Source organism: Pongo abelii, chromosome 11 (genome assembly GCF_028885655.2).
Source record: "Pongo abelii isolate AG06213 chromosome 11, NHGRI_mPonAbe1-v2.0_pri, whole genome shotgun sequence".
In the NCBI taxonomy this organism is placed as follows: domain Eukaryota; kingdom Metazoa; phylum Chordata; class Mammalia; order Primates; family Hominidae; genus Pongo; species Pongo abelii.
Genome location: NC_071996.2, coordinates 104,175,510 through 104,190,175, shown reverse-complemented (window position 1 = coordinate 104,190,175; position 14,666 = coordinate 104,175,510). Strand labels below are relative to the sequence as shown.

The 14,666-nt window shown below is 42.1% G+C and overlaps 1 protein-coding gene and 1 long non-coding RNA gene across 2 annotated transcripts in view; one reads left to right on the top strand and one right to left on the bottom strand.

The window, feature by feature from the left end:
• The window catches only part of LOC129058098 (uncharacterized), a 53,748-nt gene extending 44,371 nt beyond the window's left edge, over nt 1-9,377 (bottom strand). The window contains exon 1 of the long non-coding RNA XR_008522952.2: nt 9,293-9,377. This is a non-coding gene — a long non-coding RNA (uncharacterized LOC129058098). The remainder of the gene's footprint in view (nt 1-9,292) is intronic.
• An 8-nt stretch (nt 9,378-9,385) lies between these two features.
• ORC2 (origin recognition complex subunit 2) overlaps nt 9,386-14,666 on the top strand; it is a 55,010-nt gene continuing 49,729 nt past the window's right edge. Inside the window, exons 1-2 of the mRNA XM_024243642.3 lie at nt 9,386-10,112; nt 14,249-14,297. The gene's annotated coding sequence lies outside the window, so the exon portion shown is untranslated. The remainder of the gene's footprint in view (nt 10,113-14,248; nt 14,298-14,666) is intronic.

Sequence of the window (14,666 nt, the reverse complement as noted above, 5' to 3'; positions counted from 1 at the left end):
TACCATTTTAATTTTATATCTGAACCTTTATATCATACCCTATTACATTAAGGCAGTATAAAAAATTATATTTAACACCACAAAATAAGAAACAAGACAAAGGCAGGTGTGAAATTAATACATAAAACTTGCCATATATTTCTGTAGTTAATAGTAGGGGTACAGATTTAGCACTGAACGTTAAAGCAGCCAAATGTAAAGACAGAAGTAAGATTAATTGCATAATTTTCAGATATCCTTAAGATTCAACAAGTTTCTCAGGTGAAGCACAACTATTTCTAATGTTAAAATATTTTCCTTCCTGGGTCCTTGTAAAGAGGAACCAATATTATTATAATACAATTTACAATACAATTTATGAAGGTGCCTGTTTCTTCACACCCACACCCTTACCTGCAGTTAGTTCTCTCCTCATTAAACTTTTTGGCCTTTCCCACATTGTCTTTCCTAAAGATACTTTAGCCTTCACTTGGAACATGGGTTTAATCAAGGGTTAAGCCCTAGGCCCTTTTTCCTTTCCCTTTCTTTACATGCATTTTCTGGAAAAATCTCTTTTGTGCCTTTTTTCTTTATGACTGTTATTCCTTGCTGAGTCAAAGTTTTATTCTCCATTTTATTTCAGATTCAAGCAAACAAAGTACATTATCTTTTTGATATTTATTATCCCTTAATCCAAAGATTGGCAGATCCAGAACCAAGACTGTTTTTCTCTTTGACTCTGGATCTGCATTAGTAAGGAAGGATGAGATTCACAAGCTGACAGTTCCAATTTTTTCCCTTTATTAGAAATGTAATAGTTGTTCATTTACAAAATACAGAAAAAGGGCCGGGTGTGGTGGCTCACGCCTATAATCCCAGCACTTCGGGAGGCCGAGGTGGATGGATCACCTGAGGTCAGGAGTTTGAAATCAGCCTGGCCAACATGGTGAAACCGCATCTCTACTAAAAGTAGGAAAATTAGCCGGGCATGGTGACAGGCACCTGTAATCACAGCTACTAGGAAGGCTGAGGCAGGAGAATCGCTTGAACCTGGGAGGTGGAGGTTGCAGTGAGCTGAGATCGCACCATTACACTCCAGCTTGGGGGACAAGAGCAAAACTCCATCTCAAAACAAACAAACAAAAAAAAGAAAATACAGAAAAAGTACAACAGGAAAAGTAATATTTTCCTTTAAGGTATTGTAATATAATTGTGATATTAATAGAATAGTGGAGGCACTTTATATACACACACATACATACATACATATATACACACACATACACACTATCCCCACACATACAACTCTTGTCCAGGTAAGTCACAGTACTTTATGGTACAAAGATTCTTCCCATGTGAATTAAACAATAACTAACATTATTGGGTGCTTAGGATGTGCCAGGCACTATTCTAAACACTTTAAAGAAAATGCAGTAATTCATTTAATAATACAACAGCATTAGATAAGTACTATTATTCTTTCATGAGAAAAGTAAAGTACAGCTGTCCAAAGTCACAGAGCTAGTAAGTGAAGAGCTAACACTGAACATAGACACTCAGGCGAATGCACTTGTGAACTTAAACATCATAAATACTGCTTAATTGCATTGATTGTTCTCAACTATTAGTACACTTGCCAAACACCTACCCCAGAAAGCCTGTCCCCCTGTGAAGGACGGGAAGAAAGGGAGGGGTTGGATCTCAACAGAGCTAAATTGCTAATAGGCAAACTAAATCCATGAAAGAATCAAGCCCTAACATCCTAAGTATCCACAGTTATAAGTTAACTTCTCTCCTATGTATATACAATGGTTCTTGTGTACCATCCTGAGGGAAAATGAGAAAATAGTCTTTTTATGGTTCACGTAAGGAGGCTCAGTTGAGAAAAGCTATTTTACAGCATAATACAGCAGAAGAGACTGCCAAAATATAAAACTTAAAATTAAATGACAGTTCTTTCTATGACCCTTCCCATCCACACAAAAAAGCTGCTGGGTAGCATGGGAGGAAAGCAGAACTTTGTTGGGCTGATGACTATGTTATGATTTAATGTTAAATTTTTAAGTACATGAGAGAGGGCAGAAGTATAGTCTTTCGTGTTTAGGATATGTAAAGGTCTTTATCTGGCCCTGGGTGATAATCCAAATGGGATAGATATAATCTGTGATAAAAGGCCGGGCGCAGTGGCTCATGCCTGTAATCCCAGCACTTTGGGAGGCCAAGGCGAGTGGATCATCTGAAGTCAGGAGTTTGAGACCAGCCTGGCCAATATGGTGAAACCCTGTCTCTACTAAAATTAGCTGGGTGTGGTAGCGCACCCTTGTGATCCTAGCTATCCTGAGGCACGAGAATCGCTCGAACCTGGGAGAAGGAGGTTGCAGTGAGCCAATATCGCACCATTGCACTCTAGCCTGGGCGACAGAGTGAGACCCTCTCTCAAAAAAAAAAAACAAAAAAAACCTGAAACAATGCTAATAGTCTCAAAACAAAACACTCTTATATTCAATAGGCTTTTTATTTTATTCTCTCCAATATTCAGTAGGGAATTCCCCAAACAGGCTTTCTTCACTTCCTCCAAGTAAAATTGTAGAATGTTAAGAAATCTATATATATTTCCTTTATTCACAAATGTTACACTGACTTTATACACACTGTAAAACTCAGAATTTTTTTTGTCTATTGTTTTTTTTGAGACGGAATCGCCCAGGCTGGAGGGCAGTAGCGTGATCTCGGCTCACTGCAAGCTCCGCCTCCTGGGTTCACGCCATTCTCCTGCCTCAGCCTCCCGAGTAGCTGGGACTACAGGCGGCCACCACCATGCCCGGCTAATTTTTTTTTTTTTCTATTTTTTAGTTGAGACGGGGTTTCACCGTGTTAGCCAGGATGGTCTCCATCTCCTGACCTCGTGATCCGCCCGCCTTGGCCTCCCAAAGTGTTGGGATTACAGGCGTGAGCCATCACGCCTGGCCAACTCAGAATTGTTTTCAAAAACTAATGCCCATCATTGTAATTACTCTGTGTACTTTTTTTTTTTTTGATATACAATTTCGCTCTTATTGTCCAGGCTGGAGTGCCATGGTGTGGTCTTGGCTCACTGCAACCTCCGCCTCCTGGGTTCAAGCAATTCTGCCTCAGCCTCCCAAGTAGCTGGGAATTACAGGCACCTGCCACCATGCCCAGCTAATTTTTATACTTTTAGTAGAGACAGGGTTTCACCATGTTGACCAGGCTGGTCTCAAACTCCTGACCTCAGGTGATCCACCCACCTCGGCCTCCCAAAGTGCTGGGATTACAGGCTTGAGCCACCACACCCAGCCCTCTGTGTACATTTTTAAGGATTACTGTGTCAAATCTTTCACTACTTATTTGTTGATGTCATCTCGTGTCCTCACTGACTGCTTTACCATCCCTGGTACAAAAAAATACATCTTGGAGGTTTTGGCTGCCATATTCTCTTTTATTACTAGATACTCAGATATAATCACTTTTCCTGAGCATGACTGAAATCAATTTGACATATAAAAAAATTTCAGGGTAGAAGTTATTTGCTGAGGCATCTGCCACTGACATTCTAGATCTATTGAACCTTTATCAAGTGTGTGTTTAACATACATGATCTAGGCCACTGCATATCTCACAAAAAATTTTATTGCCAATTTTTAATTGTCTCTAGCTCACTGGTTCTCAGCCCTAGCTTCACATTAAAATCATCTGGCCAACCGAGTGCAGTGTCTCACGCCCGTAATTCCTGCACTTTGGGAGGCCGAGGTGGGTGGATCACCTGAGGTCAGGAGTTTAAGACCAGCCTGGTCAACATGGTGAAACCCTGTCTCTATTAAAAATACAAAAGAATTAGCCGGGTGTGGCGGTGGGCGCCTGTAGTCCCAGCTACTCTGGAGGCTGAGGCAAGAGAATCACTTGAACCCAGGAGGCAGAGGCTGCAGTGAGCCGAGATCGTGCCACTGCACTCCAGCCTGGGCAGCAGAGTGAAACTCTGTCTCAAAAAAAATAAAATCATCTGGATAATTTTTTAAAACAATTCTGATGACCAGGCCCCATGCAGACTCTCTGGGAGTAGGATCTGGCGTCACATAGTTCTCAAAGATCCCCAGCTAATTCTCATGTGCAATCAGGATTGAAAATTCTCTTTAATGCTATACCAATCTTTGGCATAGGTAAGCTTTCTCTCTTCTGTCCAGAACCTGACTCAATAATAAATTTTTCCTAGAGAAACACCTAGTATAGTAACTGACAATATAAGAAAGAAGTATCATTAACCCATTCCATAAACATACCTCCACCCCAAAGAATAGACCCATCCATATTAATGCTTTAGTCTGCCTTCTCTATTTCCTAACTCAGGCCACTGAACACTGTAGGTGTTAATACATTTTCACTGGACCCTTGCACTTCTTGGCCTGTCCCCTTTCTCATTCCCTTTAGTTTCTATTCCGCAGCTTCAGCACATAAAGTATCACTTTCTCAGCAGCCTCAACTCTTTTTCTATGAAATGGAGGCCATCATGCTAGAATAAATATGCTTAATTTCCTGTTTCCCGCCACCACTTCAAAGTTCTCAACTATATCTGTAACTATCCTTATCCCCTTGCTGCCTGTCTCAAATGAGAGGTATCTCACATCATTTCTTATTTTTCTCACACTCCCTGCACAGTTCTCATTTTTGCCACTTGGCTTAAATCTATAAACGGATGACCCTAGATCTGTATCTCTAGGCCTAGACCTCTTGAATGTTAGACTTTTAAATCCAACTGGCTGCTGGATAGCTGGATATCTCTCAGGCACTTCAAAGTTAAGATGCCTTAAACTAAACTCATCTGCCTTCTTCCTCTATCAGTAATCTCTCTCTCACATCACACCAATAAACTAATCCAGGCAACCAAGCCAGAAACCTGAGAATTATATCTCCTCTCTCCCTCACCTCTATTATCCAGTCTCCAAATCCTGCTGACTGCCCCCCCCCTTTAAATTAATCCTTCCCACCTTTACTACTACAGCACAAACTCATATCCTCTTCATATCGACCGCTTCAATAGCCTCCTAACTAGACTCCTTGCCCTTAAATTTATCCTCCTTAGTGATGGATATTAAATGCTTATCAGTACCCTGGTTAAAATTATACAGTGGTTCCAATATAGGGGATAAATTCCATGTTATTTAGCCTGCATACAAGGCCCTGTGGCCTACTTCTACCCCATCTCCTATCATTCTTAAGTAACAACAAAGTGCTTTGTACTACCACACTCATTTGCACAATCACACCCTTTGTCCTTTGTACTACCACACCCAGTTTGTACTTTCTTACTGAAATCTCTTCTCCAGTACTTTCTCTTTTGCTTAAGTCTACTTGTGTTTTGAAATTGGATTGGCCGTTCCTCTGCTATCCCCCAACCCAACCCCTAGATTAAGCTAAATGGCAGTTGTCCTTATAGTTCTCAGTACACCTTTTTGAATTTTTTTTTTTTTTGGTACAGATGGGGTCTCCCTATGTGCTCAGAGTGACCTCAAACTCCTGGGCTTCAGTGATCCTCTCGCCTCAGCCTCCCAAGGTGTTGGGACTACAGGTGTCAGCCACTGGGCCCAGCCTACACCCTTTTGTGTTGAAATTATCTGATTCTTTCTACCGAACTAAATTCTAAATTCCTTAAGGGTAAGGGCCATCCATACCTGGGCATTATGCCCCTGGTAGAGGTAGGGGCTCAAAAATTTTATTAAATAAACTGTTCAAAGACCCAGGGAGAAAATGGATTTTTTTCAAGGAGCAATAGCATCAATATGAAGCTTTTCATGATACTGGCAAAGACAGAAGTCAACTGAGTTTCCCAAACTTAGGAACCAATATAAATGTATCTTAACTTGTTCATAAGACCTACTTGGTTCTGGTTGCTTAATCTAGATCTCTCACTGATATCTATACAGCTATTTAGATTATATTTCAATTTGGAAGATATGAACTGAGATCATATTCTTGAATTTGATCAAGTAAAATATGGTTTGGGTAAAAAACCTTGTCTGAATATAAAAATGAACTTGAAAAAAAAGATTTCATTTTTTAACTCAGTCATCTCCTTGAAGAAGAAATTTATAAAGATTCTGATTTTCTTCAGTGTGCTGACAGATGAGATCACAGGTGAAGAAAAATACAAGCTGCTATCATCTTGATTCTGCAGTCTATTTAAAAATTAATTAAAACTTTAAGAATTTTCTCCTTAAAGAATCTAAATTTGATGACTCACATTCCTTTTTACATTCTTTTTTAATAGATATAAAACATCAAGAGTTTATTACAATTTTGAGTAAATTTTTCTCTGGGTTCTACATAGTATGTTTGCTCCTGCTTTATTTATTTATTTTTTCAGAGCTGAGGCTTTATTCCAAAGTTTGGTAATGCTAAAATTGATCAGAAGCTCAGCGTGCAGGGATAGGGCTTATCAGCTAGTAGGTGTCAGCGTAGGTCTATATTGATAAACTGGCTTTTTCAATTGGGGCCTCCTTTCTTTTCTGATTAGCTTGCCTGAAAAAGTCTTTAAATTTAATGCCCAGGGGATATATGACTCATTGCCAGCGTTCTGGGAGCCAAGTAAGACGAGGTCCTAAGCTTGTCCTCCCCATTTCAGTATGACCTCATTTCTACTCTCAGTTGTGCCTAGTGGTAGAGTCTAGATCCTCTCGGTTCACCTTATAATCTCCTGGTCCTCCACAAAGTATGACAGGAGATCTAGCATCTAATTGTTTCAAGACTCCCAACCAATCTTCCAGTCTCAGCTTCATACTCCATTTTTTTTTTTCCAACCAATCCTCCAGTCTCAGCTTCATGCTCTTTTTTTCTTTTTCTTTCTTTTTTTGAGACAGAGTTTCCCTCTAGTTGCCTAGGCTGGAGTGCAATGGCATGATCTTGTCCCACCGCAGACACCGCCTCCAGGGTTTAAGCAATTCTCCTGCCTCAGCCTCCCAAGTAGCTCAGGTTACAGGCATGCACCACCAAGCCCGGCTAATTTTGTATTTTTAGTAGAAATGGAGTTTCACCATGTTGGTCAGGTTGGTCTTGGACTCCTGATCTCAAGTGACCCACCTGCCTCGGCCTCCCAAAGTGCTGGGATTATAGGCATGAGCCACCGCGCCAGACCCATGCTGCTTTTAACGTATTCCTGAGACTACCACCTGGAGTTCTGTGAAAGGAATAGGCTTCTTACTGGCTTCCCCCTCTTCAGGCCTGGATTCCAGCTAACCAACTTATGTTAACCTGTTTTTCTATTCTGTTAATTTTATGTTTATACTTCAATAAAAAATTCTGATTGTTATTTTACTGGTATTTAAAAAGTCTTCAATTCACCCTGTTTCATAGATTAGAGATTTTTAAAAGCCAGTCCCTAAATTTCAAACTATTACCCAATTAGCTGCTTGTGCCTCTATCCTTTACAATATTGAGCTTCTATTTCCCCCTTTGGAACAGTCTACTTGCCCTACGCAAAATTTCCGTGAATACATGGGGAGTTGCCATTTTATGGTCCCCTCTGACTTCAGCTTCCTGCTGCTCCTAAATCCTGTGTCTCCATTCTGAAGGTATGGCTCTTTGTTTTTATCTTAGTATCAATCTAAATGCAAAACTCAGCTCCTTCCCTCTATTTTCCACACATATACCATAAAAACTACATCCAAACCCACCACTCACACCAAGGCCTCTGTGGTCTGTAGAAGCCTTTTTTTCAAGATGTGAGAAGGAGAGGAATGAAGGGGAGTTTACTGACATCATAGAAATATAAAAAAACAGCCAGGTGCAGTGGCTCACGCCTGTAATCCCAACACTTTTGGAGGCCGAGACAGGTGGATCACTTGAGCTCTGGAGTTGGAGACCAGCCAGGGCAATATGGTGAAACCCCTTCTCTACAAAAAATACAAAAATTAGCCGGGCATGGTGGCGTGCGCCTGCAGTCACAGCTACTCAGGAAGCTGTAGTGGGAGGTTTGGTTGAGAGCAGATAGTTGAGGCTGCAGTGAACAGTGATGTTGCCACTGCACTCCAGCCTGGGCGGCAGAGGGAGACCGCATCTCAAAAAAAAAAAAATTATATATATAAAAAACACACATAAGTTGAACATATCTATTCAACATTCCTAGATCTTCATCTTTTTTTTCAAATTTCTTTTTCTAAGAAATGGGGTTTCGATGTGTTGCCCAGGCTGGAGTGCAGTGGCTATTCACAAGTGAGATCACTGCTCACTGCATCCTGGAACTCTGGGATGCAAACAATCTTCCTTTTCTCAGCCTCGCAAGTAGCTGGGATTACAGGTGTGTGTGCTGGGCTAGTCATCTTCAGATTTTTAAACACTCTTCAAACACATCATTGTTAACTGTTGAGCTACGTTCTCTTTATCTTCTGTCTCTAGTCACTCCCCAAATTCTTTTTATAATGCACAAAAAATTGCCTTTCTCTTCCATTTTCTTAACTCCACCTAGCCAAAATGGAATAATGAGGTATCAAGGCTATGATCATTTCTTTCTCAACTGGATTTCCTAAACAGCTTCCAAATCTTGTGACTCTATATCTTCCCTCCCAATCCTACCTCCTTTATCCAAAGATCTTTCAATACAAATCTGACCAGTGCCCTAAGGGCCAACCAAGACCTTCATAATAACAGACCCAACGCTTGGCATTTTACACAGCTGTTACACGGATTTGGACCTTCTACCTGGAAAATTTTACCCCTCTTGGCCTGTTTTAAATCTGTTCAACACAGGGGTTTCAGTTTAAACATCTCTTCCTCCTAGAAAATTGTTCCTGACTCCTTCTGGACTTTTAATTAGCTACTCCTACCATGTGCTCCAATGCACTTCCCATATCATAGTATTTTTCTCAATATTGTCCGTTCAATATCTTCACGTGCTAGGTAACTATAGTGAATGCAGAGATCGTAGTTGTCTCGCTCGATAATGAATCCTTATCTTCTGGTTCGCAGAGTACTCTGTAGTTTTGTTTTGAGTAAGTGAATCCAAATGAAACAATACCCTGTTCTTAATACTGTATGGATCCCATCCAGGTTCATTCCTTTTCTTCCTCATTTTCTGTCTTGTCTTTTTTATATTTTGGATAGTTGAAGTCAATCATTTTCTCTGTCTATTCATTCTATTTCCCCAGCCTCTTCATCCCACTAGCCGTCCGATCCCATCTCCATATTCAGTGCTTCTCCTAACGTCTCTTCTTCTCCCTACCCCAAACCCTGGAGATGTACAAGATCCTACCTTTCAGGCCAAATGAAGAAAATCTTTAAAAAAGAAATGCGAATCAATTTCCATTACCTTTTTCTTCAAAAGGTAGCTGGGAAACCAATGAACACTTTTTTTTTTTTTGGAGACGGCGTTTCGCTCTTGTTGCCCAGGCTGGAGTGCAACAGCTCGATCTCGGCTCACTGCAACGTCCGCCTCCCGAGTTCAAGGGTTTCTCCTGCCTCAGCCTCCCGAGTAGCTGGGATTACAGGCATGCGCCACCACGCTCGGCTAATTTTGTATTTTTAGGAGAGACAGGGTTTCTCCATGTCGGTCAGACTGGTCTCGAGCTCCCGACCACAGGTGATTCGCCCGCCTCGGCCTCTCAAGGTGCTGGGATTAGAGGCGTGAGACACTGCGCCCGACCCCAAAGAACACTTTTTAAAGATTGCTACAAGACAAAGAGCCACCACTCAGCCAGCTACTCTGCAAACTTCCTCAGATCCAAACAACACTTCCTTTTCCCTTCGCCGGAAACGGAAAGAGGAAAGGAAAGGTAAGGCCCACAACTCAGGGCCCAAGAATCCGTTTTCCTCAGGTTTCCTGATGAGCGGGGCCGAATGGCCGGCGCCGACTGGCCGGCAGAGCCGTCGCTCTTGGCCGACTCCTCTGCCTATTGGCTCCCTCGGGCACCGCCCCCTGAACAGGGCGGGAGATTCGGTGTGCCGCACGCAGGCTTCCCATCCCCCAGCTGGCCTCCAGGGCTCCTTGCCTCCCCCGTGGTCGGGTGCGAATTACTAGAAATTGGCTTTTCCCGTTGGGGCCGAAGGTGCCTTCCCTGCGGCGGCGACTCAGCGGGGTGTCGTTCGGCCGGCGTGACGCAGCCGGATCGGCGCCTGGCGGAAACCTAGAGGTGAGTAGTGGGGTGTCGGGGCAGCTTGCCTCCCTTTTCTGCTTAGCTCGCGGCTTGTGAGGTGCGTCCAGGTGCACCCAGCCCCGCGTCGGAGCTTGGCCCCCAGCGTCCCAGGTCGCGCCGTCTCAGGACTTTCCCTCGGTACTCGGGGCATGGTCTCTGCGCCTCGCTGCCCCCCGCAGGCTGCCCGGGGGCTCGAGAACCCTTGCTGGTGGAGCGCAGCCAACTGGCCAGAGGCTGGAGGCGCAGGCCAAAGTCCTTTAAGACTTGAGGTGAGAGGCTCGCTCTGGGAGGACCTTTCGTTAGTCTGCCCAGCAGTTATAGGCCTTTTGTGCAAGGGACGCCTGATACTAACATACCTGATTGCCAGCTTACGAAGCCCTCTGGTTGGAAAAGGAGAACTGTGAAGATGTGTAACGACAGTGGTAAAGTGCCCTGTGAGGTATGAAGAGGAAGAGATCGCGTCCCAGAACCACTGTAGTTAGAACCTTTGATGTCATCGCAGCCTGGAGGCACCAATGTGTCCTGCCAGCTAACTGATCGGTCACCTTGGAGCCATGCTTGGCTGTAAAATGTTGATAAGCCAGGCTCTTTTGGTAGAGCTTTTTAATTAAAAAGATGTTGAGACGTTACTTTTCATTTTACAATTGAAATCCTAATAGAATCGTTACACTTTCCCGCAGTTAAATTGCAATCTGAAGAAAAATAGCACGGCCCTACACCGTTATATAAGGGCACTGCACGTTAAACGGACATCATCACTTATTGAGCAGTTTTTCTGTTAGATGTTGAATGAGTTAGAGATGTACAAGAGATCTGCATGGTTAAGTTGAAGTTTAAAGTAAAAATATCTCAGTGCAATGCAGTAAGGAGCTAAAAAAGAAAAAGGTTAAAGTAAAAATACCGATAATTGGGAGCATTCAGTGATGCTCTTTTATATATCAGGCACATCATTTCATTTAATCGTCAGGACTTTGGACAAAGTCACACAGTTATAAAGTATGGAGTGGAGATTGGAACTCAGGTTTCTCTGATATTAAAATTGGTGCTTAACCACTAATCTATCCAACCTTCTTTTTCAAAGGATTATGTTTTTAAAAATTACAGCAAATCTTTTATTTGTTTTCAAAGGAGAGTGTGTTGCTAACACTTGGTGCAATGCTAACACTTGGTGCAGCTGAATTGCCTTGAAGTTAACTCCTTGAAAGGGGTTGACCTGTAAGCACCAAGGCAGTGCCTTGAGGGGTCATAATGGTCACTAAATATTGCATTTTGTTGTGTGATTGTTAGGTTTTTTTGTTCGTTTGTTTTTCAGGAACTGTTGGAAAGGAAAGAAGGAAACGTTTCTCATGAGGTCTTTGTAGACATTTTCTTTAATTTGGTGATTTTGTACTATTTAATAAGATGCTCCAAAATTAGAAAAGGAAATGTTTGTATAAATGCACTTGGCTACAAACAAGTCTCAGGCTGCCTCTGTCCAGGCAATTCTTATGTAGAATACCATAGGGAAATTGCCTAGGACAATACTCAGTTGCCTAGAATATTTGTTTTTAAATTTTCCTAGAAAATCTCCTCCCCACATCCCCAAGAACAACTAAACTTTTGCCAATAAGAATTACGTAACAGACCTTTACTTGCTTTTTGCTTTGATTGCCAGGAAACTCAGAGCCAAAAATTCATTGTGTGATTTTATTTTCTGCTTTTCTTTATATTTTTTCTGATGCAGACTCCCTATTAGCATTTATAATTTAAAATTTGTTTTATTGCATTTGCTCATTATCACTGCTTCAAATCCTTTGTAGTACACAGCAGTGTATAATTAAGTAAAATAATGTAGATTATGCTGACTCTGGTCATGCTCTTTGAAGTATGCTTGATAGAACTAGTGATGTTTCACCCAATGAACTGGAAAGTTAGAGAAACTGTAGAATTCTTTGGACATTCTATAGTTACCTGCTATAGAATACCCTAACCCTAATTGACATGTAGAGAAATAATTAGACCTATTACGAATGGTTTTCAGAGGTCAAAACAAGAATTTAGCGTCCAGCACAGTGGTTCACACCTGCAGTCCCAGCATTTGGGGAGGCTGAGGTGGGCAGATCGCTTGAGCTCAGGAGGCCAGCCTGGGCAACATGGGGAAACCCCGTCTCTACAAAAAAATACAAAAATTAGCAAGGCTTAGCATTGCATGCCTGTAGTCCCACCTATTCAGGAGGCTGAGGTGAGATGTTACAGTGAGCTGAGATCGCACCACTGCACTCCAGCCTGGGTGACAGAGCTGAATGACCCTAACCCCACAAAAACAAAAAACCCAAAACAACAAAAAAACCAAGCATTTACGATAACATTTTTATTTGATGGCAGGAGAGGTATGTGGTGTAATAGAGTGGTCAGGAAGTTAGGAATCTGCCAGGCGCAGTGGCTCACACCTGGAATCCCAACACTTTGGGAGGCTGAGGTGGGCCAGTCACGAGGTCAAGAGATCGAGACCATCCTGGCCGACATGGTGAAACCCCATCTCTACTACAAATGCAAAAATTAGCTGGGTGTGGTGGTGCACACCTGTAGTCCCAGCTACTCAGGAGGCTGAGGCAGGAGGATCTCTTGAACCCGGGAGGCGGAGGTTGCAGTGAGCTGAGACCGAGCCTCTGCACTCCAGCCTGGGACACAGCCAGACTCCATCTTAAAAAAAATAAAAAAATAAAAAAAAAAAGAAGAAGTTAGGATCAGTCCGACGTGGATTTCAACCCTAATAGATTTATAATTGTGTGTATTTGCATTAATAATTTAATGAGTTATTAATATTTAATGAGTTGACCTCAGTTTACTCATTTGTAAGTTGGGGACATTATATATATAAAGAGAGAGATGCAAAATACCTAAGTCAGAGAATCTGAGGATTTAATGAGCTGGTGTACATAAATGTGCCTAATACAGTGCCTCACAAACAGCCCCTCAAAAAACCTGTTTATTTTATACAAATATTACGTAAATGGATTAAACTTTTTCTCTAATACACCCAGATTCCCCATAATAGGAAACAGTATTATGACTAGAAAAATGGCCCAAGAGGACATGTTTTACAAGCAATGGTCATAAGTTATAGATGAAGTATTTATTATCTTTATTTTTTATTTTTATTTTTAAAATTTTTCTTCATATCACAGCCAAGTCCACAATTTTTTTTTGTTGTTGTTGTTGTTTAAAAAAATTTTTTTGACCTGGTGTGGTGGCTCACTCCTGTAATCCCAGCAGTTTGGGAGGTAGAGGTGGGTAGATCGCTTGAGCCCAGAGGTTTGAGACAAGCCTAGGCAACATGGTGAAACCTCATTTCTACAAAAAATACAAAAGTTAGCTGGACGTGGTGGCACAAGCTGGTAGTCCCAGCTGTATGGGAGGCTGAGGTGGGCAGATCACCTGAGCCCAGGAGGTTGGAGCTATGGTGAGCCAAGATCATACCACTGCTCTACGTGACAGAGCCCAGACCCTGTCTCAAAAAAAAAGAAAAAAAAATTAGAGACAGGGTCTCACTCTGTTGCCCAAGCTGGAGTGCAGTAGTGTGATCATAGCTCAATGTAATCTCGAACTCTGGGGCTCAAGGAATCCTCCCACTTCAGCCTCTGAGTAGACTATAGGCACATGCCACTATGCCCAGTAATTTTTTTTTTTTTTTGGTAGAGGCAGGGCCTTACTGTTGCCAGGCTTGTCTTCAACTCCTGGCCTCAAGGGATCCCCCTGCCTCAGCCTCCCAAAGCACTGAGATTATAGGCATGAGCCACTGCACCCAGCCCAGTATTTATTATCTTTATACACAAAGTATGAACCTCATAGAGTTGTGCAGATTAAATGAGAATACATATGGAGTACTCAAAACTATGTCTAGCACATCGTAAGTGCTCAAATTTTGTCCTCCTCTCTTCCCACTCCATCCAGATGTTCTCAGTATCTAGGGCTTCCTGGCCAAATCAGTAATGGTCTTTTTGTCCTTTACTATACCATTACAACAGCTTTGGCTTTGTAAGGTCTACATGATCTATTCATCATGCTTGTTAAAACTTGTGGAACTTGTTTTTGCCCCATTGCTTTCATTTTTCTACTAGCTGACCCTGACTGAGTTCTTTTTCCAATTACAGGTGACTCTATCTGAATTTTGCAGCTGCAGAATGTGTAGTACCTTAAAAGGTAAATGAAAACTGAAAGAAGTCATTTAAGCATGTTGCTTGTCAAAATAAAACTTGGTAACATTGAATTAGTTTTCTTCCTGCAGATAATGAACTCAGAAGAGATAAATGACTGTGGTGGTGGCCCATGCCTATAATCCCAGAAGTTTGGGAGGGTGAGGTGGGAAAATTGCTTAATTCCAGGAGCTCAGAACCAGCCTGGGCAATGTAGTGAGGCCCTGTCTCTACAAAAAAAGGAAAACCTGCCAAGCATGGTGGCATGTGCCTGTAATCCCAACTACTTCAGAGGTTGAGATGGGAGGATTGCTTGAGCCCAGGTGGTTGAGGCTGCAGCAACACAGTGAGACCCTGTCTCAAAAAAAAAAAAAAA